Raw genomic sequence first — 24,219 nt, forward strand, 5'->3', positions numbered from 1 at the left:
GATTGTGGACCTGCTGTGCACGCTGTTCGTGATCTGGCTGGGTCTCATACCCTAAGGACTCTGGTTCTCCCTCTAACAGTGGAAGTGGAGGCACAATATGACGCTCTCTCCGTAGGACAAGTGTTGGCAGTGTGGTCTGCTCTGTGTCCTCTTGCCCTGCCTGGTATTCGGTATGTGCTTCCTCCTTGGCTCCTGTACTGTCATCCTGTGTTTCAGGTTGAACTATAAATTAAAAGGGACATTTTAATTGTGTGTTCTGCTTCTCATTGTTCACTGAATATAGTTTTCTGTTTTTGGGTTAGCTAAGTAGTGCCTAGCGTCTTTTGCCTTTACTGATTTACTTCTACTGATTCTACATTGTTGTGTCTCATTGCTCCATTGTATAATGTGTGTGACTACATCTCCCATGATGCCTTGCTGGGTGTGCTGGGAAAAGTGGAATGGAGTTGCATTTTTACTTTGTAGTTGGTGCATTCCTGAGTGTGTGATTGAGATGGTAATGTGTCAGGGAGGATTTGGCATGCATCTTACCTAGTTTGGTGTTGGGGATATTGCCCCACCAGTCTTCTTTGCCTCTGCCAGTCTGGTTGCCACCTTGTCCTTTACCTGGAGCGCATATTGTACCAGCGCTTGCGCAGGTCAGCAACAGAGCACTGGGTCACACCGAGGCATTGACCTTTGCCTGGATGTCCAGCCATATTTATCTTTTTTGTGATTCTGGCACATGGAGTGATTTTTTTGCCCAAAAACAACTCAGGGATAAGGACCATTTCTTCTATGAGGACCTCCTGCTCCCTCTCACTGAACTTTTGCTTCCTTTTCCTCCCAGCCTACTCCTCATCCTTCTCTTTCTCCTGGGGATCCATTTGAATTTGGTGGAGTTGCAGTCGAAAGTGTTTTTCTACTCCTCCCAGCCTCTCATACAGCCTCAGGCAATCAGAAACAGCATGGGCAGTCACACTTCCTGGGTGTGATGTCATCATGCTGCACCTGAATTGCAGATTCTCAAATTTTGCGATTCCTTATTTGCGAATTCGCAAATAAGGAATCGCTAATACCAAGTTTGCAAACGTATTCTGCGAATTTTTGGTAATTGCAAATATTTTGCGATTTTTTATTTACATCGCATTTTGAGATTCTTAAAATGCGATTCGCAAAAAATCGCATTTTGAGAATTGTAAATTTCGATTTTCATATATATGCCCCTATAACCTTATGCTACTAATTATGGTTTAAATCTTTTTATTATTTTAAAGGAAGATTAAGCAGAACAATAGCCGCCACCTACATCCACCGGCCGGTGGGGAACTTTTATTGGAAGTGAGAGGTAGAAAGGGTGAAAGTAGGAAAGAAGAAAGAAGGTAGTGGAGTCCATCCCTAAAGCGAGTGTGAGGGGAGTGTGGCGAGTGGTTAACAGGCGAACAAGGCAGGCGCGACTATCATGTTTGTATCTGTGAGTGATTGGAGCCGGTGAGGCGGAGCACTCTGAGGTATTTAGGGCATGTGAGTCCTGTAAATTTATTAGACAAGAATTCTATGGTGGACCCCCATGTTTTCTCGAATTTGGGGAGCGAATGTGTGAGGCCTGCTGTGATCTTCTCCATGCCCAGGAGTTCCCACAACTTATATAGCCAATCAAGGTGAGATGGAACCTCTGTTTTGCCTCACTTGGCCAGTAATACCTGTTTGGCCGCCCCCAGTACCAGGGCTATTGTTCTACCTCTTCCGGATTTGAGGGGGTAAGTCAAGGCATTCGGGAGTCCTAGCAGTGTAAATGTGGGGAGTTTTGGTAGGTCAGTGTCGTACATTGTGTCAATGTCCCTAAGAATGGCAGTCCAAAAATCTTGTATTTTCAAGCAAGCCCATAGTATGTGGGTGAATGGGCCAGATTGACCACAATTACGCCAGCAAAGCCCGGTAAACCCCGGTTTCCACTCAAGTAGCTGCTCAGGAGTGTAGTACCAATAGTGTGCGATCTTTAAAAACATCTCTTTACCCGCTGTACCACAAGCTAATGCCCTGGCTCTGTGTACAATATCACTCCATTCCTTGGGGGAGAACTCGTATTCCAGTTCAGTCTCTCATCTACACTGAGCGGGTGATATACTGGTGTGCCTGGGGGTGTATAAAAATGCACAAATGTCAGAGAGCAGTCGTTTAGCCGACGCCCTCATGATGCACCACTTCTCGAATTGTGTGAGCTAGCGGCCGGCATGATTGCTTATCTGCAGTCAGGTGACCCAATGTCGAAGGGACCGATACTGCCAGTACGCTTGTCTAGGGGCGCCATAGCCCTCCATGAGGCTGGAGAACTCCATTACCCCATGCACGTCGTACAAATCTCCAATACGTTTTATGCTACAATTTAAAAGGAAATAAGATTATGGTACCTTACACAGCAATAAATAACAAGATAGTTTATTTTTAGAATAATAATGAGAAAAAGAGAGAGGTAGGAAAAGAAGAGAAAGAAGACAAGGGAGTAGAAAAAAATAGGAACGAGAGGGAGAAAGATTAACAGGTAAGAATTAGTGTAAGTGAGAGTGTGTAGATATAAATGTAGTAAAGGGTAATCCTAATAAGTCAGACTTAATTCTATGGGCTACAGAAGAAGATAAAACAGTGGAAATTCTAGGTTCATCACAAATATGGTTCCACCAAGTTAGCACTCATATTTTGGAATTGTCTTTCCAACAAGTAAGAATAACTTTAAATGCAAGAGCAATGAACAGATCAAACAATTTCAACTATAGTACTGTATCTTGAGAATCATACGACATGGAGCTAAGAAAAACATTTTGAAATGATATGGAAATACATAGATGGAAAATCTTGGAACATTTGGCCCAGATGCATTTCCACAATTTTTTAATATTGGGACAATAGAAAATCAAATGAGATAGAGTACCATTGGTTGAAAGGCATGACCAGCAAAGGGGAGAATAGGATGGGTTAATTTTGTGTAACAATACAGGTGTTCTAACAGCTGTTGTAAAGAAAAAATAAATATTGAGTGATAGTAGTAGCTCTAGAGGTGGAAAAAAGTTTATACCATAATTTGTCCCACTTTTGAGGAGAAAGGGTAATGGACAGGTCGAGTTCCCAACCTAGTTCAATGGGAGATTTTGATCTTTCAGAGATAGGGGAAGATAAGAGTTTATATATAGATAAGGCTTTGGGATTAGACTCAAAGGAGATGTTGTATAGAGGGGTTAAGGGAATAAATAGAGTGTTATTGGTAGAAAAGTTTTTGTATGAAAGAAATGATGGAAGTGTCTGTGATAATTGAGATTCCATCCATAAATAGCTCCTGTAGCAAGTATTTTAAAAATAGGATATTTAGATATGAAGGTACAGTTGGACATGAAACAGATGTCATGGAAAGAAAGTCATGTAATAGAGAACGTTCAAAATTAACCCAACTAGGTATTGGAACATCATGGTATTGTCTATTTAATGCATATACTTGTCTAATTAAAAAAGCAGTGTGATATAACTTAAAATTGGGAAATCGAACATCTCCTTCATTCTTTGGTTTGCTTAATTTAGTTAAAGCAATGCGAGTGGGTTTATTGGTCCAGAGAAATTTGGTACATTTGGAATTAATTTGATTAAAATAATAATTGTGAATTTTAAAGGGTAACATGGATAGCAGAAATAAAATAAGCGGTGCAATCATCATTTTAATGGTATCCAACCTGCCACACCATGACAGATATAGAGGGAGCCATGAGGAGAGTAAATTCTGAATCTTAGTTTTCAAAGCAGTAAAATTGTGGGCAAGAGTGTGGGGATGGTAGAAGAAAACCATACACCGAGATATTTAATTTTTGATGGACACCATTTAAAGTTGGTGGCAGAAAACATGAATTGATAACAAAGAGATTTTAAAAGTAAAATTTCAGTTTTAGAAAAGTTTAATTTGTATCCAGATACTTTAGAATATAAATCAATCTCCTGTAAAAAAAGAGGGTAAGGAGGTTAGGGGTTTTGAAAGGTAAACTAAGATATCATCTGCAAAAGCAGACAGTTTAATTTCATGGGAATGATGAAGAAAACCAGTTATCAAAGGGTTATGGTGAATATGTTCAAGGGAGGGTTCAAGACAAAAGAAATAAAAGAGGAGAGAGGGGACATCCTTGCCGTGGACCTCTTTGTAAATTAAAATAAGGAGATAGAAGACCATCAACATTTACACATGCACGAGGGTTGGAATATAATAACTTAATAAATGAAATACATTTTGGTTCGAAACCGAACCAGTGAAGAGTTTTGAACATGAATTGCCAATTTATACCGCCAAAAGCTTTTTCAGCATCAAGGGATAATGCTGCGAGAGGATCAGAGTAATTACTGCCCAGGGTGAGAATATTAGATAGCATTCTAGCATTGTCTGAAGATAGTCTACCCTTAATAAAACAAGGGTGGTCAGGATTAATAAGTTTGTGAATCACCCCTTGCAGTCTAGAGGCAAGGATTTTTGCAAACACTTTGCAGTCGTAATTAATTAAGGAGATTGGGCGATAATTTTTGCAAAGGGAGAGGTCCTTGTCGTGTTTACGGAGAATTACAATAAGGGCGTCAATATCCGAATCAGAGTGTATTAGAGTGTTAGTATGAGTGTTGCAAATAGGACCAATGGCTTTCCTTTCTGTTTTGACTTTTAAATAATTAGCCAACATTTTACCCGCTTAGTTTTGACCTCAGTGATATTTTGATTTTATCTTAATTAGGATATTGCAAGCATCGGTGGTGGCCAATTTGTTCAGGTCAGATTTAGCCTTAATTAGATCCCGGAGGTGAGTAGGGGAATTGGAAGTATAATAAGAGTGTTCAAGGGTCTTAACATGGTTAAGGGAGGAAATGTATTGGGAGTTTGGTGATTTTTTCTTTCTAGCAGTATAGGTGATAGTGAAAGCTCTAAAAGAGGCGTTAAAGGCATCCAAGTTGTTATGGGTAGAAGTATCACTTGACTTGTTAAACTGAACAAATTCTTATATGAAGGAAGTAGCATTTAAAATAAAAGTTTGGTCAGATAATAAAGAATTGTTAAATCGCAATTTAGCCTGTTTGGGAATGGCAAGGGACAGGTCTAGGAAAACTGAGACCGGGCAGGATCTGAGATAAAAGTAGAACCAATCCCAGATGATTGGAGCAAGGGTAATAAAGATTTTGAAATTAAAACATAATCAATGAGAGACATAGTATGGTGGACATTAGAAAACAACATGAATTCATAACAATAAGGCTTACTGATTCTCCAGGCATCATAGAGGCGACAAGAAGCAACAGCAGATTGGAATGCTTTATGGGATTTATCAGGTTTAAATTTGCAATCTGATTTTCTGTCAGAAAAGGGGTCAAGTAATTATTAAAATTTCCAGCAACAATAATATTGGGGTTCTTAATTAAAGAGAGTTTTAGTTTAATATTGTGCCAAAAATCTGGGTCAGGCTTAACCGGTCCATAAATATTGAAGAAGGTGACCAGTTTATTATGGACCGTGGCATGAAGTATTACCCATCGTCCGCTCGTTTAATTTTCAGTCGATATAATTTGTATTTTTAAGGATTTATGACAGAGGATGGCGACACTACCCTATCATTACAATGGATTTCTTGCATAAAAGCAATCTGACAATCAAGCTTTGATAAGTGAGAGAGTACCTTTTGACTCTTGACGGGATGACCCAGACCACAAACATTCCACAATACAACATTAAACATAATAATGTTTAAAGAACAGGTGGATAATCACATTGATGACGAACGCAAGATACAACAGAGAAGATGAAAGACATTGGACATATAAATTAGGAAACTAATAAGAACAAAAGCAAAAAAAATGATCATTTATAAAGAGAATTAAAAAAGGGAAAGATGACAGGTAAGGGAGGGGGAAAGAGATAGAAAAAACAAAGAGATGAAAGATAGAAAAGCAATTAAAGAAATAGAGAAATACAAGGACAGATCAAAGACAAAAAGCCTGATCTGAAGCATAAAGTGAAGAAAATAAGAATTGGGCATGGAAGCACTCGAGAACAAGAACAACAACGGGAGAAGATGGACCAGTGGAAGATAAGGAAGTGAGAGATGTAGAGGATTATAAATATAATTAGGCCGCATGGTACATAGTGAAGGTATAAGCAGACCCCCCAGGATATAGCGGCATGGATTCGCAAATTTAGCGGCACAAATATGGAAATTTAGCGGCACAAATATGGAAATTTAGCGGCATTTTAGCGGCACTTTATTTTACTCATAAGCATTCATTTTCAGCCTTAAATCAATGGAAACTGTTTTAGCAGAGTATTCCACTTTGATTAGGCAATCTGGAATATGGAATAGAGGAAGCAGCCCACAGGTGAAGGCTGTTATCCCTTGGAATTGCAATTCTTCATCTGCTAGTTGGGCTAAACAGAAGTGTGAGGTCTAAAATGTTGTGTCACATTTTGTGATGTCAATTCCTGTGAGGTCATGGGTCTTGATGCCACTTCCTGTGATGCGACGTGCCATGTCGTGCTCAATGATGTCACTCAATATGATATCACGCGCTATGCTGCCTAACTTGGTTAGACCCCCCCACTTCTGTTTTTTAGGACCTGTGCCCTCCTAAGAAGTGAAATAAAGACAAAACAAGACAACAGGCCTCCTCCATCCGTGTACCCAGAACGGGGGGGGACATCCCTGTCTCCATCAGGGCCGCCCCAGCGCGGATGCAATGCAGGGATTGAGTGACAGGCACTCACCCACACCTGACCCCCCCTGCATGTCTGGTTTCTGCCCCCAAAGCTCTCCTGCCTCTGAAGTCATGGCTCCTGCCTGGGATCCGAGGGGCAGGCGCAGAGTACAAATGATGCGGAAATGAGTCCTGTTCCTAGGGAGGGCCGTGGGCTAAAGAACATGATGGATTCAACCAAGATCTGTGGCTGGGAGTGAGTGTCTGAAAAATGTAGTACTACGTGTCTCAAATAACTAAGTGCTACTTGCCAAAATCCACACTTTAGATTTTCACCTCAATCTGCCGTATTTCTTGGAGGGCTCCTACCACTAAAAGGAGAACTCAGGCACATGTAGACCTAATCTCCTCCCTCTCCGGCTCTGCCCGCCTTGGGTTTCCCCTTCAGCCCTCAAACACCGCGAAGCCCAGGAGGCAGGAGCTGATGAGCAGTGAGGCGCTGTAGATACCCCGGTGCAGGAGCGGGTGAGGTGCTCTCTGCCCCAATTATTATGCCCCCTACTTTTGTCACCTCTGCCCCCACTCATCTCTATCCATCCTGTGCTCCGATACTGCTTCTGCCCTGTCTACCCAGTCTTCTGTAATTTGTGCTCTCCCTCTCCACCCACGTTCACTTCTACCTCTCACTTTTCTGTGCTCTCTGCCCTATCCTGACTTCACACAGTACTCTCGTACTCTCGGCCCTATCCTGACAGCTCACTGTACTCTTGTACTCACTGGCCTTGTGCTACCTGCCCTTTATCCTTTGAAAGCCCTCTGCTACTTTCCTACTGTCACATTCACCATTACGCCATCTGTCTCCTTCAGTCTCTGCCCTATGCTTACTGCCCGCTCTTCCCTGTTCTCCTTGTTTATTCTGCCCTCGGACTCTCTTGCATCTTCTCTCTCTACTCACTGTGCCTGACCTGTCTGCCCACTCCCTGTCCTCCGTGCCTGTTCTACCCTTGGGGTCTCTTCCACCTCTCCTCTCTGCCTCCACCCTTTATAACCTCAGGGTTCACTGTGCACTGTCCCTGCAAATGCTCCCTACCTCTAATCACTGTCCCTGTCCTGTCTGCCCTCCCCCTGTCCTCCGTGCCTGTTGTACCCTTGGGGTCTCTTCCACCTCTCCTCTCTGCCCGCAGCACTCTGTCTCTGCCCTTTATACTCTTGGAGTTCACTGTGCACTGTCCTTTCATGTGCTCTCTGCCTCCTGCACTTTCTGTCACATTTACCTGCACGCTGCCCTAGGTTTCTGCTTCCATTCCTCCCTGCTCTCTGCCCCGACCCCTCTCTGGCACCAGTGGCACTTTGGGGCTCCAGTGCATATTTTCCTCCTCCGCAGAGTTTGACCCTCAGCAAAAAAGAGAACAAGAATTGTGAATGCAATAGGTCTCGCATTTATGCGAGTTTGAGCTATTGACATTGCAAATGACAATGCCTTTTATTTATGTTTTAAAAACAAAAATAAAAGGCATAGTCATTTGCAATGTCAATAGCTCAATGTCGTATCAATGAGAGACCTATTGCATTGCCAATGCTTGTTTAAAAAGCGGGCCAGGTGCACGAAACACTCTCTTTATAGCACTTCCTAACCTTCAAACTGGTGTTATAACTTATGTCAGCACAGTGGGGAGCAATGGTGACGGGTCAGTAGAGAAAGCAATGAATATATCCGAGGAGAAGGCTCTTTGGGCAGATTGCTATTCTAAATAACTTCCTCGCATGAAGATGTACATTAGAGCAGCAGGTAACCTCATTAGTGCTGGCATCGGGTTTTAAGATGCAGGAATCGGGAGGCGGGAGACTAGCCTTCAAATCGGCAGTCTCCCGCCTGAATCGGGAGGGTGGGCATGTCTGCTTTATGTAACGCCCTTTTTTCTGCTAGATCAGTTTAATTACTCTGGGGAGCATGTATGAAGCATGTTCCATAGGATGCGGTAAATAGCAACTTTACACTTTATTCACTACATTTGAGGCGATAATTCCTGCGTTTCCTTCATGCGGTGGCGAGAGCGCATTAAGAAATTAAATACCGCCGCCATTCAATTAATATTGCATTTGTTTAAGGGAGGGCCGTGCCAGGGCTTAGAAGCCCCGCTGCGAGTCTAGACAGCCCCGCTAATGGGAGGACACAGGGGGTTGGCTTCTCGTGCAAATATGACACACACTGACCCCAAAACCAGCGCAAGCCCCTGACATCTGCCAGAGCCGAGGATAACAGGCGGGGGCGTGAAAAACAAAGCCTCATTAACAAGTGAAAGGTCTTTTGACCTGTGAAGTACTCGGGTGCGGCTGGCAGCTCAAAACTGACTGTCGGGAAGCTGCTGACACACACGAGTGGGGGGGGGCGCACAGCCAATAAAAGGCATTGTTACATTGTTTGTTTTGCTGTCTCCACTTTTTTGTAAATATCGTGGCCAATATGGTTATAATCGCGGCCATCGCGGTAATCTGCCGATTTCGCAATTTTTTCGTGAATCGCGAAATCGCGATAAACTGGAGGGTCTGTATAAGAAAAAACAAAGACCACAGCAAAAAAATAACAAAAATATGAGCAATACGAATCAAATTGGTTAAGAACATTGAGCATTGGTATCCATAGGCCTTAGAGTAACGGAATGGAGAAACTGTCGTAATTTAGATGGATCCTCAAATGAACGAGAGACACCATCATGAGTAATCTTGCAGAGACAGGGATGAAGGATGCCATAACGAATGTTCATAGATCTTAACTGGGGACGAAGAGCTAGGAATTCCTTACGTCTGGCATTGGTAGCGTTGTAAAGATCTTGTGATATGAAAATGTTATGGCCAGACCAGACAAGATGGCATTTTTCTCTGGCAATTTTTAATACATGCATTAGGTCAGTGAATTCTAGAAAAAGCATAATAATCCCACGTGGTTTCTTGGAGTGAGATTGGAGACAACCAAGACGATAAGCCTGCTGGACGTTGAGGGGTGTCAAAGATTCAAGGATGAGGAGATCAGACAAAAATGTATTTTAAAAGGATAGAAGATCTGGACCCTCACCATTTTCAGGTAGTCCATATAAACAAAATTGTTCCTTCCGTTATGGTTTTCTAGGTCCTCGGTATGAAGTTTAAGCTTATAGATTTCTTGTTCCAATGAGGATATTATAGAAGTCACTTCTTGAACATTACATATGCGTTGTTCCATTGCGGACATTTTACTTTCCATGCTGATCCATCGGTCTTCAATCAATTGTAGTTTTTCATTAGTGGTTTTCATGAACAGTTTTAGTGCACGCAATGCATCTAAATTTGAGTCCCAGACCGGATTAGACGAAGACTGGACCGGGGATGGAGGATCAGTTTTGACTCTTTTCGGTTTGGCGCCAGATGAAGATTTATTTTTAGAAGTGGGGATCCTTCCCATAAAAACAGGTGTACAGTGATATGGGTCTCAGCAGGGATATGTAGATGAAAAGAGTCACAGTGCTGATGAATGGTATAGCTAAATCCAGATGACGGGACTATGGTATGTAATAATTGTGAAGTAGAGATTGGTAGAGGAGCTCACATGCCTGAACAAAAGTAGGAGATGTGAGGTAATTGCAGAGGAAATAACATACAACGTATGAATACCTATTCACATTCACTCAAGCTCGAATCACATGTGAGAAACCTAGGATAGACTGGCACAATATGGAGTAGAAGAGTAGCAATGAAGACATTGTAGTACATTGTATGACTCCTTCCATGAGGAATTAGAACATTCCAAGCAACATGCCAATCTAAGGAAGGGTAGGTAAGATGACAGACCCACTCATTCGCAGCATTTGCTTCTAACATCCGAAGGGAAGCTTACTGGAGCCCTCCAACGTAGATTTGTGTCGTCGTACAACAGGGGGTGCATTTATCATGAAAGATGCAATACAAGGTTATCAAGTGACCAAAAGAATATCTTCAAACAGACCGTAAGGCAATAAAATACAATTAACAACCACAGTTCCATCAGACGCTGAAGACACGCACCCATAGAAATAACTACTGATAGCTGTCTCTGTTGTTGAACTTATCGACCATCAAGTACTGAAGCAATCAAGCCTGTAGAGGTTTTCCATAGAAAGATTGCTCATCAATACATTTGGGCTCGCTAAAATGATGAACAGGACACAAAGAGAAAGACCCCCAAGAAGTAGGCATCAAGAGGAAGCATCAAGCGAAGTTGGAGCCATAGAATATTGACTCTTCAGGGAGTAGAAGGTCCGTAGACATCCATATGAGGAGAGATGTGCACAATTGGAAGGTTTTACAAGCAAGGATATGTGCAGCTTGATTCTGCCTTGTGAAAATCCATCCCTTGGTGAAAATATGAATTGAAAGAGTCATAATTGAGAAGATGTTTTGCCCTCAGATAACTTCTGAAAAGACGCGAGCGCCGCGCAAACAAAATGGTGGCTACTCACGTCAGGGAAATGTAGTCGCGGTAGAGGCAGCCGTATTGTGGGAATTAAACTCACCCACTACCACAAATGTGAGCCGCCATGCATCGGGAGGTTTATCTAGCGATGGAAACTCGGGAGAAGGTCATTTGACGGCCGAAATCATTCTCGTTAGCTCCGTGAGGAAATGGAGCTCAATTAGATGCCGCCATCTTGCCGAGCGCGTAAGCAATGCCCCATGAGAATGTCTCGTATGGATGTTTTACCAATGGACATACAACAAGAGAATACCTAGTGGTTCTAGTCCTCTCCAAGGTTGTCACCATATCAGCCACTCAATCCTTATCCACCATTTTTAGGCCCGGCTTGAAAGTGCAGCTGTCTGCGAACCTATTATAAATAATTCTTTAAAATATGTCTATGTCTATGTACTGTTTCTTGTAGAGCGCATATTTCACCTTGGGGTCTCATAGCACTTTGCCGCGAATCAGGCACAGACAAGGAAGATGATTTTAGAATGGCCAGGTCTTAAGAGATATACGAAACTTTGAGTGCTCAGTCTCAGTTCGCAGATGCATGGGCAGAGAGTTCCAGAGGGTGGGGGCAAGATTTGAAAAGGATTTATTACCATGCTTGACTGTTCGGACTGTAGGAACAATACGTAGATGCTTGTTCATGGATCGGCATGCTGAATTAAAACGCCAGTGCAGCTTAGGAAAGGTACTCTCCAGAGTTATATTGAAAAGGGAGAAATGAAAAGGGAGAAATAGAAGTACTGTGTCACTTAAACGAAAGGTATAAGAAGTATGTGAAACAACAAAGAAAAGTAAAAATGTGAAAGAAATCTTTTAATTGTGCATCACACATTACATCGTTAAGGAATCTGTGTTGCCACCATGGCGCTACCATCACCTCAACAGTAAGTGAACCAACTATGTTCCCTTTAATTACTGAGAGTGTTGTAACATTAGACTCTTACCGCTCCTCGCGGCTGAATGCTATGACCGTCGGGAAAATCAGCCCGAAAGTCACACAAAATGCTGTCAATCCTGTGGATATGAATAAACCCTCAATAAAGTATTCCAAACATCCTGAATATTATTAATACGGTAAAAAGTGTAATCTTACTGACCTCCCGTGCTGGGTGGAGGTTCACATTCACGGTTGTGCGTGTGAACTTCTATGCCAAGTATGGAAACGTATCGGTCTGTGTGGGAATACAAACGCCAATTAGGCGTGCCGCTCAATCTGTTTAGAAATATTATAACTTAATAATGAAATCGGTGTATGGGACATAAACAGACACGTTTAGCCCAACTTACCAAAGTGTAAGAAGTTCCGGCCGATAAGCTTACTCCCGTTCAGCGTCCCGCTTGGAACAACAACTTACAGCTATCCCAGCATGCTTTGCCGTTTTAAAGGCACAGTCTATTTTTAGAAAGTTTTTTCTCTTGTGTGTAACATTGAGTAAAACATATGTATAAACGCTAAAGTACTAAACTGCCCCAGGATATCATAACGGTATTGTTTAAGCCTAAACCAGAAATAAAAATGATAAAAGAAATAAAATCTTTGATTGTATGCCAATCATAACAACCTGCCGTTACAGGCATTATCTACGAGGGTCACAGGAAAACTTTATTATTCCAAGTGTAGATATGACTCACTAGTGAAGTAACACCCAATATTGGGTACAATCCTTAAAGCGTACTCACTTAACTGGTGACTATTCACGACTAACATGAAGGTCCAAAACTATACTGACCAGTATATCCTATGTGATTGAAAAAATGAAAAATTTTACGAGTGTTAACAATGATGAACGCCTGAGGGTGGCGAGAAAAAAGAAGAATGAAGGTAAACATTTTCACAATATAAAGATATCGATGTGGAGTGAGTGAGGAAAAGTGACAACTTATAATCATTGGAGAGTGCCTGTGCCAAACTTGCACAGTATACATTCACATAGCGGTTTATACATTAAATCATAAGGTACAACACATCACGTAGTGATTCATAAGAAACAGATCATCTCATAATGGTCATTAACCTCTTCAGTGCTGCGCGAATTTCGCTGCAGTGCTGAAGAGTTTAAATGCGTATTGGCTCATGACGGAAATGTTCCGTCATCAGCACCGGAGCACCGACGCTGATGACGGAACCGTTCCGTCATGAGCATGGAAGGGGTTAAGACCCCCCGGTGCCACTGTACCTAGCAATTTGATCCAGTATGTCTCTCTGCGCTCTAAAGCTGTGTGAATGTCTATCCCTGGTGATGGGGTAATGTGCTCAAGGATGGTAAAGCGCAGTTGTGGGATGGAATTTGATGCCTGTAGCCAATGGACTGCTAAGGGTGACGTAGTATTTTGATTACGAATTCTGCTCTTATGTTCAACCATTCTGGTTTTCACCTTTCTGATGGTTCGGCCAACGTACACCAGGCCACAGGGACATTTAATTTCATATATAACATGTTCTGTATTGCAATCTGAAGTGTGCCGTAACTTTAACTGTTTACCTGTTTGAGGATGTGTAAAATTGTCTCCCACCATGACATTGCCACATTGCCCACAATTATAACATTTGCGCATACTTTGTGGTTGCCTGAAAGCTTTACCGTGGGTTTTAGCAATTCACGTAAATTTCTCAGTCTCGTATGGGCAAATAATGGAGGTCCCTGAAATAGACCTCTAAATCTGATTCTTGATCTATGATGTCCCATCTGTTTTTCACAATCCTTTTGATCTGTGCTGCTTCACTGGAATGCTTAAGTACAAACACTTCCCTTTTGTTTACTGTTTTTTCGCGGGATATCAGCAGATCCTCTCTTGATTCAGAAGCAATCCGAGCCATAGCTTGCTTGAAAATTACAGGGGGGTAACCCCTCTCTTTGAATCTTTGGCATTGTGCTTGAATCTCCGCATCACATGTAAAGTTATCCGAAGTAATTCTTTTGTTTCTCATGAACTGTGATAAGGGAAGATGTCGTTTCAAAGTGGTAGTGTGCGCACTGCAAAAGTGGAGAGCATTATTTACATCTGTTGGTTTGTGGTATACTGAGGTAACTAACCCCTTATCAGTTTTGGAAATTTCAATATCCAGAAAGTGGATTCTCTCTTTTTGTATGTTATACGTAAATTGGATTCGAGGATTTTGTAAGTTGAGGGTAGCAATGCATGTCTCCAATTCGGGTTGGGAACCTTTCCAAATGACTAAAATGTCATCTATGTACCTGTAGAATGCAGCTGTATGTGTTTGCCAAATAGGGTTTGTCAAAATGTGTTTCTGTTCAAACAGGGCCATGTATGTGTTAGCATAGGACGGGGCACCGGGAAAGCCCATGGATGTCCCTGTGCGTTGTAAATAAAAACGGTCCTTCCAAATGAAATAACTGTGGAATAAAGAAAAGTGTAGTAATTCCAATAGAAAAACCGAATGATCCGTATTTAAGTCTGAATTCAGTAGTCTCCATTCGACCGCCTCAATGCCTTCATTGTGGGCTATGGAAGTGTACAATGCTGTTACATCTATTGTGCATAGTAGCACATCTTCAAGAAACACAGTGCGTATACTGTCCAATTTCAATAGGCGGTCAGTGGTATCTTTCACATAAGTTGTCCACTCCTGAACTAATGGTTGTAAAAAATAATCTAGGTAGTATCCTACTGCCTCATGTATCGAATTGCACCCCGCCACTATGGGTCTGAATGGTGGTTTGTGACAGTCTTTGTGCATCTTTGGAATCATGTATATCTTAGGAATTTTGGGTGTCTCATTAAGTAAAAACTTGCCAGTTTTTTCATCAATAACTCCATTCTCCACTGCTTTCGAAATTATGTTGGTGCGTACACCAATCAAATCCTTTGTCGGATCAGTGTCCAAAGGAATGTAAGTGTCAATGTAAGATACATGTTGGTCTACATTCTGTTCATAACATTTTTTATTGAGGACTACCAAGGCTCCTCCCTTATCCGCCGGTTGAAATATGATAGAGTCATCTTGTCTAAGTGAATTCAAGATGCGTAGTTCTTTGCTGGTCAAGTTGGAGTGGATTTTCTTGTTGTATTTAATTCGTTGTAAATCTTTTTTGACAAGGTATTCAAAAGTATCCAAAGATTTATGCGAGATCGGTGACATGAACCGGCTTTTTGGGCGAAATTTGCTGGGTTCATCAATTGTTGCTTCACTCGAAGGTAGAGTGGAAAAGAACCATTTGAGACATAATTTTCGTGTGAATTTGAATAAAGAAACCTTGGTTTCTAAAGCATTAGATGAATATGTTGGCACAAAAGATGTGCCTTTATCAAGTACTCGTATTTCTTCCGCGCTCAAAGATCTTTCAGAAATGTTCATAACCAATGATCCTATTTTTTGTTCCGGGCCGGTCTGCCTTAGTTTTTTTTTGCTGCTTTTCCCCTTTTAGTGCGACTTCTGGGATGGAGGTGTTTTTGTCTGGTGGTGCTTTTGAAGCTGGGCCCTCGGCTAAAAAAGACTGGGGTGTTGATGTAGTGGCCATACTTTCCGTGTTAGTTACTCTTTGTGTTGGAACTGGTGTTGGTTTTGGGCGATGTAAAGTGAGATCTTGATCAGTTACCAAACTTTCTTCAGAGGAATTGGGATTGGTGGTAGGTTTTGTGAAAAATCTTTTGAGGGCATAATTCTCTGCCCATGAGTATACCTCGTCTAACTTATAATCGATAGTATCTCTTCGAAAATTGCGGATTTATTTTTCATGTACCTATTTTGCATGTTTATCTAAACGGTTGTTTATATCTTCCAATACTTTATCCCACTCTCCTGCCTCCGTTTTCTGGGATATTTCATCCTTAAGTTTGTTTATGTCTGCGGTTAGCTCAACAAGTATAGATGAAATCTCTTCTATGATAAGTAGTATCAAGTCAAGTGAACACTTTGTTAAGAAACGCGTACCATCTTGACATGAAGGCCTTATTGAATTTAAATAACATCGGTTTGAGGGCTATTCTTAAGCCTCTAGGGATCCTTTTAATTTTATGATACTCAATGAGTGTGGTCGCGTGGAGACGTTGGTTAATTTCTTTCCTTAGTAAGTATTCAAGTTGGCTTAATTGTTGTGTTGTATTGCCTGTGGATGCCCCATAATTGCGTACTTCTTTGACTAATGCGTATATGGATTCTGCCTCATCTGAGGTGTATGCCTTGGTATCAGCCTGGTTAGTGGTTAAATCTGCAATGTCTTTCCAAGACATTTTGATCTATGGGTGCAAAACACTGTTGGGGTCTGATCGAATCAATACAAAAAAGAAAGAGTGTGTATGCACACCTTACTTAAAAAACCTTTACCCAAATTAAACAAATATCTTTGTGTTCTAATGGTTGTGTGCGTGCCACCGTTCTATAAAGAGAGTACAGACCCTGTTCCTCCCTACATTCTATAATCTAAAGGAGACTGCGGAACCCCAAAGTCTAGACATGGTGCACAGCTTAAAAGACAATGAACATCGTCTCAAAAAGATTAAGTCATTACATTTTAAAAAACAATTATTCAAAAAGCTCTATTAGGCTTGAAGTTTAAACATGTACTTTATCATGAGTGAATTCTTGAAATACGTGTCAAGATCAACTTTTTTGTTACATATCACATTTCTTTTGACTTTTACAAAATACATATGTGAAGAAATGATAACATTTGCATTCAATGTTACATTTTTAGAATGTCACAAAAGAAATTTTTCATAGAAATCAAAACTTAAGAGGAATCCCAATGCATTTCGGGTTAATAGAACCCTTCTTCAGGGGATATCATAATTATGCATCAATATCAATGAGAAATCTGAAATCCAAATCTGGCATCCATAGGAAACCTACAACACAATTGTTTGCATATTAGCATTAAAAGTAACAAATGGTACTCAGAAAATAACATTAGTGCCACAGCATGCTGAATTGAAACGCCAGTGCAGCTTAGGAAAGGTACTCTCCAGAGTTATATTGAAAAGGGAGAAATGAAAAGGGAAAAATAGAAGTACTGTGTCACTTAAACGAAAGGTATGAGAAGTATGTGAAACAACAAAGAAAAGTAAAAAAGTGAAAGAAATCTTTTAATTGTGCATCACACATTACATCGTTAAGGAATCTGTGTTGCCACCATGGCGCTACCATCACCTCAACAGTAAGTGAACCAACTATGTTCCCTTTAATTACTGAGAGTGTTGTAACACTAGACTCTTACCGCTCCTCGCGGCTGAATGCTATGAGGCACTAATGTTGTTTTCTTTTGTGACATTCTAAAAATCTAACATTGAATGCAAATGTTATAATTTCTTCACATATGTATTTTGTAAAAGTCAAAAGAAATGTGATATGTAACAAAAAAGTTGATCTTGACACGTATTTCAAGAATTCACTCATGATAAAGTACATGTTTAAACTTCAAGCCTAATAGAGCTTTTTGAATAATTGGTTTTTAAAATGTAATGACTTAATCTTTTTGAGACGATGTTCATTGTCTTTTAAGCTGTGCACCATGTCTAGACTGTGGGGTTCCGCAGCCTCCTTTAGATTATAGTATGTAGGGAGGAACAGGGTCTGTACTCTCTTTATAGAACGGTGGCAAGCACACAACCATTAGAACACAAAGATATTTGTTTAATTTGGGTAAAGGTTTTTTAAGTAAGGTGTGCATACACACTCTTTCTTTTTTGTTCATGGATCGGAGCATCTAGAAGGCTGATATTTCTGCAGTTTTCTTGGCAAATACTGGGGGCCGTGTCCGTTTAAGGTTTTGTGGACCAGGCTGCAGATCTTATAGTCTATTCGTCTCTGGATGGGCAGCCAGTGAAGCGATCTTAGATTGGGAACTGAAGGAGAACGTGACGGAAGATTTAAAACCAGTGTGGCTGCTGTGTTTTGCAAGACCTGGAGCTTATGGAGAAGATCAGTGTTTATAGAAGCCAACAAGGCATTCCCATAGTCCAGGCGACTGACAATCAGACTCTGGACCAGTGGTTGACAAGAGGTCAATGGGATCCATTTAAAGATTTTTCACAGGGCATGCATTATCCCGTAGCAAGTACAAATTGTAGGTCACGCATGGTAAGTTGATTGTCAATCATTACGCCCAGGTTAGGGCTGTTTCTTTTGGGATAGGACAGGTACCTAGAGTTGAAGGCCACCAGTCATTAGTCCATAGCGTTTGTGCATCCCCAAATAATACAATCTTGGTTTTGTTAGCATTCAGCTGGAGACAATTGGTTGACATCCAATTGTCAATGTCCAGCAAACATTGTCCGAATTTGTTTCTGGTGTTTGCAACATCATGGCCCAAGGTGATTAGTAGCTGGGTATCATCGGTATACAACAGTGTGTCGAATCCATGGTCTTTAATGATTTTAGCTAGGGGGGACACATATAAATTAAAGAGCGTAGGACTCAGGATGGATCCCTGAGGAACGCCTTTATTTATAGGTTGGCTCTTAGAGATGAAAGTGCCAATTTGGGCTTGTGAGGTCCAGTCAGTCAGGTAACTCCTGAACCAAGCCAATGAAGGCCTTTGACACCAGCCCCTCTCAAGCGATCCAGAAGGATCGAGTGGGATATGGTGTTGAAGGCAGCCGACAGATCCAAGAGCACCACAATAGCCGACCTCCGATTGTCTAGCGAGAGTCTAATAATGTCCACCACTCCGAGTAGGGCTGTTTCGGTACTATGGTGTGATTGAAAGCCCGACTGAGAGGGGCCCAACACTCTATTTTTCTCCAAATGTTTGATTAATTGCCCATTTATCAAGGACTCCTGGATCTTACCATACAGAGGCAGAAGAGATATAGGACGGTAATTGCTTAGTTGTTCAGGGTCAGATCTGGGTTTCTTTAAGATGGGTCTGATTAGTGCCTCCTTCCATCTTCTGGGAACCTGAGCGTGTAGTAATGAAAGGTTAAAGAGCCTTGTTAAGTACGGAGTTATAATTTAGCTAATTTTTGATAATACCTGGGCAGATACTATGTCACAGGGAGAGCCTGATTTTACCTTGTTAATTGCCAAGGTTACTTCCTCCATAGAAAATTCTGAGAATTTTTCTAGGGTAGACGGCCCTGTGGGACAGCACCCTTCTTGTACCTGACTTTTGTATTGAGCCCAATTGGGAGGAAATTAACTATAAATTCTGTCTATTTTCTCTACAAAAAAAGTAGATAGGGAGTCGCCCCATCCTTGAGAGGCGACCACTAGGGGTTGCATAGAAACCGGGTGAGTAAATTCATTTAGAATCTTAAATCATTCTTTTTGAGAATTAGCTGCTTTACTTATTCTTTCCCCTAGATATATTTTTTTCGCTGAAGTGATATGGGCTAAATACTGCCTGTGTAGAATTTTATAGTCCTTACGGTCTGTAATGTTGAATGTCTCCATTTGCGTTCCGCCTTTCTGGCTGCTAGTTTGTCACTTTTCAAGGCTGTAGTGAACCAACGCGAGGATCTATGATAGCCTCTCACTTTTTCCTTAGCAGCAATTGTGTCTAATATCTGACATATTGCAGCATCTAACATAGAGGCTGTGTCATTGGGAGGGATGGAATTTGGCATTATAGGAGGAGTAAAATGTTCAGGGAAGGAGACCGAGTTGAACGCAAATGGAGACATTCAACATTACAGATCGTAAGGACTATAAAATTCTACACAGGCAGTATTTAGCCCATATCACTTCAGCGAAAAAAATACATTATTAAAAGTAGTTTAATAAGGCACGAAGAAGCAGCGCAAAGAGACATTTTAATTCAATGCTTTACTTTTGATCTCGCTGACTTTGGAAGGTTCCTGCTATCAGTGGAAGGAATTAACTTCTCGAGTCACGAGTCACGAGTCACTTTCTCTCCTGAGGCAAAGCAGCCGGGAGACTGAAATACTAATTTTTAAACTTTTGTGTCACGGATAACTTGTGTTGTTTTTAAAACTGAACGCACCTACTTTGTTTACTGGCACCCTCTGATCGAGCGCTCTGGGCAGCGGAGCTAGCGCTGTCACAGAGGCTGTATTTACTTATCTCTGCCGCCATTGACGGCGTGCAGCAAGGCCACGCCCACTTCGAGGCCACGCCCCCCCGCCCTGTGTATATAAGCGCTGAAGGCGATCGCTGTGTGCACGAGTCACTTTCTCTCCTGAGGCAAAGCAGCCGGGAGACTGAAATACTAATTTTTAAACTTTTGTGTCATGGATAACTTGTGTTGTTTTTAAAACTGAACGCACCTACTTTGTTTACTGGCACCCTCTGATCGAGCGCTCTGGGCAGCGGAGCTAGCGCTGTCACAGAGGCTGTATTTACTTATCTCTGCCGCCATTGACGGCGTGCAGCAAGGCCACGCCCACTTCGAGGCCACGCCCCTCGGCCCCTCTTAGCCCCCATAAAAACATGTGCCTTCACCGGACGCGCAGCGGACGGGCGCAGCGGGCGCGCCGTCTGCGCGCCGAAGGCGCGCCAAAGGCAAGCCCGTCTGGGCCCGTCCGGGCCCAGACGGACCCAGGCCCAAGGACTCTGCCGGATAGCCCTCATGACCGTGTGGTGTTTACTGGAGATGCGCTCCGCGCACTCCAACCTAAGAAAGATCTTGCCTGCTACCACACGCATATTGATGGCAAACCCTTTTCCAACTGCGCGCGCTGCAACCCGATCTCCCTGAGCCCGACAAAACCCGGACTGAAAATAGGACTTCTCAATTGCCGCTCCCTTCCCAAACACGCCCTTGAAACCAATCTGCTAATCCAAGATCAGGACTTCGATCTGCTCTTCTTAACGGAGACATGGCTATCAGATAGCTCCGACGCAGACATCGTCTCGGCCCTTCCTGCAGGGTACCTCTGCCAAGCCTTACACAGACCTAATGGGAGGGGAGGGGGGGTAGCCATAATCTTCAGGGACCAATTTACCTGTAGAACCTCCAATGCTCACATTGAGGATTGCGAAAGCAGCCAATTCTCCATCCAAACCTCTCCAGTTCACTCCCTGTCAGGGCTCTTGATCTACTGCCCCCCAGGTGCTCCCGGCAACTTCATCAACGCCGTCTTTGAATCAGTGCCACAACTAGCATCTGCCACCTCCAACTTTATCATGTTAGGTGACCTAAACTTCCACTTCATGGACCCTACGGACCGGATAGCCTCCGACCTTCGGCAAGACCTTATGTCACTCAATATCCGACTGGTCAACAATGAGCCTACCCACGAGAAGGGACACCTACTGGATCCCATCTTTACTAATGTAGCTACTATCACCACCAAACCACCCGTGCCCCTCCCATGGACGGACCATCTTCTGGTCCCCATTTCCTGGGAAATCCCCACCGCGAACCCCCTAATCACCAAAATTCTGGTTTCCGACAGACGTTGGCATAAACTTACACCTAGTGAATGGGCCTCTGTCCTTGCAGAATCCACCCCCGAGCTCTCCACCGACCTTACCACGGCGGACAAGCAGTTTGAGGAGTGGATTACCTCCTCTTTAGACACACTTCTCCCTAAAACGATGTCCTTTAAACATCCTAAAAGAATACCATCGGCTCTATGGTACACCCCAGAGCTTAAAGCCCTGCGACAAGAGTGCAAGAGAACAGAACGTTCTTGGAGAAAAAACAAGTCGAAGAGTAACAAAGACATCTATTCCACCTCCCTTCTAGCCTACAAAACCGTTATTCAAAAAACTAAAAGCACTTTTTTCCAGGAGAGGATAGATAAAGCGGGATGCTCCAGCAAGGAATCCTACGCCATCCTTAAAGAGCTTCTGAAAACCCCAGAACAGGGACCAAATCACCCCACAGATCCCAAAGCTGATCAAGAAAAATGCCAACAACTGGCTAATTTCTTCCACGACAAAATTCAAACAATCCTCGACTCAATCCCCCTTGCGATTCCATGTGATAAGAATGATCTCCCATACTCCTCAACGCCTACCTGTCTCTCCTCTTGGGGACAAGTTACAACCGAAGAGGTAGGAAACACGCTGAATTCCATAAAGAGCGGATCCCCGAGGGACCCCGCCCCACTCCGGATCCTCAAGGAGGTAGCTCCCACGATCATTCCACCCCTGACACATCTGATCAATGCCTCACTCCAACAGGGAGTTGTACCCCCGAGCTGGAAGACGGCCGTCGTAAAAGCTCTACTAAAGAAGCCCTCCCTCGACCCCGAAAATTTGGCCAACTACAGGCCCATCTCCCTACTCCCGGGAGTCAGCAAGATTGCTGAAAAATTGGTTAATAGGAAACTCTCTCAGTTCCTGGAGAGTAACAACATATTAAAAACTTCCCAGACGGGCTTTCGCCCAGGACAGGGCACTGACATCGCCCTCCTGGCAGCGGTTGAGGAAGCCAGAACACTATTGGACGGGGGAGGATCAGTGGCAGTGATCCTCCTCGACCTAAGTGCGGCATTCGACACCGTCAACCACCAACTTCTCATTAAAAGACTTAAGAGAGCAGGTGTGGAAGGCTCAGCCCTTTCCTGGATCTCATCCTTCCTAGCTCAACGGACCTATCAGATCTGGGAGAAGAACGCCCGCTCCTCCGAAATTCCCCTCCAATGTGGTGTGCCTCAGGGCTCCTCCCTGAGCCCCACTCTATTCAATATCTATATGTCCACATTGGAGGAGGTTATCACCCCATTCGGAGTGAGCGTCGTCAGCTACGCCGACGACACACAACTAGTGGTGTCTCTATCCCATCCCAGACAACAATCAGCAGACCTACTCAACTGCCTTACGCAGGTCCATTACTGGATGAACCACTCAGCCCTAAAACTAAACGGGACAAAAACGGAAGTATTGCTTCTTGGTCCAAAAGGGCTCACACTCTCCTCGAACATCTGGCCAGCCTGTATGGGCCCCCCCCGACCCGAAAGATGAGGTAAAAAGTCTGGGTGTGTGGCTCGACTCGGACCTTTCTTTTTCCGTGCAGGCAAACAAGGTAGCCGGGACCTGCTTTGGGCTCCTGAAATCACTGAGGAAAGTCCTGCCCTTCTTACCCTTCGATTCCCAAAAATTGCTTGTTCAGGGCTTGATACTTTCAAGGCTTGACTACAGCAATGTGATTTATCTAGGCGCCCCTGAAGTGACCCTTACCAAGCTACAAAGAATCCAGAATACGGCGGCCCGGATTATCACAAATACCCAAGCCAGAACCTCCGCTAAACCGGCCTTAAAACTTCTCCACTGGCTTCCCATAAGGGAGCGGGTCAAATTCAAGGCCTTGTGCCTAGTCCACAAACTACTACAAAAGCAAGGCCCCCCTGTCCTCAGTAAACTCATTACACCTTATAAATCCACGAGATCCCTCCGGTCGGAAACACAAAACTTCATCACCACCCCCAGATTCAAGAAAGCCCGCTCAGGTGGAAGACGTTTCTCAGTCCAAACTGCACGTCTCTGGAACTCGCTCCCCCGCGACCTGAGACTTGATACACATTACCTTCACTTCAGGAAACGGCTCAAAACTCATCTCTTTCCCCAATGATTCAAGCCCATCCTAAACACTGATCTTTGGTCCCTCCCCTCTTTTCTCCCTTTCTCCCTTCCTCCTGCCCTCGACCCACTCAATCAAGAGAAAGGACTCCTAGCGCTGGGATACCTTAGGGTGACTACGCGCTTTACAAAAATAAATAATAATAATAATAATAATAATAATGTTTCCACGGCCTGCTCCATGCCTGTTCCACGATAGAGTTTCTGTGGCATAGGAGTAGGGTTGAGATATTAAATTTAAGTAGGTGATGGTCGGACCACAAGATTGGTGAGGGAGGATCAGTCGTTATATTGAGAGTGTTTGTAAATAGCAGATCAAACGTTTGTCCGACTATATGAGTTGGGCCTTTTACTGTTTGTATGAGCCCTAAAGTACTGAGGCTGGAAAAAAAATTGTTTGTATACGAGTCAGTGTGGACATCAATATGATGGTTGAAATCACCCAACAGGAGAAATGTATCACTTGTTAGCATGTGTGGGGCAATTATCTCCATTAGGCGGCTGGTAAATTGAGTCTTACTCCCGGGGGTCGGTAAAGCAAGGCCCCTTTCCAGGAATCCTTCAGTATGTTATTTAATTTGAATATACAAATTTCTACCCAGTCTATGCT

This window comes from Lissotriton helveticus, chromosome 2_1 (genome assembly GCF_964261635.1).
Source record: "Lissotriton helveticus chromosome 2_1, aLisHel1.1, whole genome shotgun sequence".
NCBI classification, from domain to species: Eukaryota; Metazoa; Chordata; class Amphibia; order Caudata; family Salamandridae; genus Lissotriton; species Lissotriton helveticus.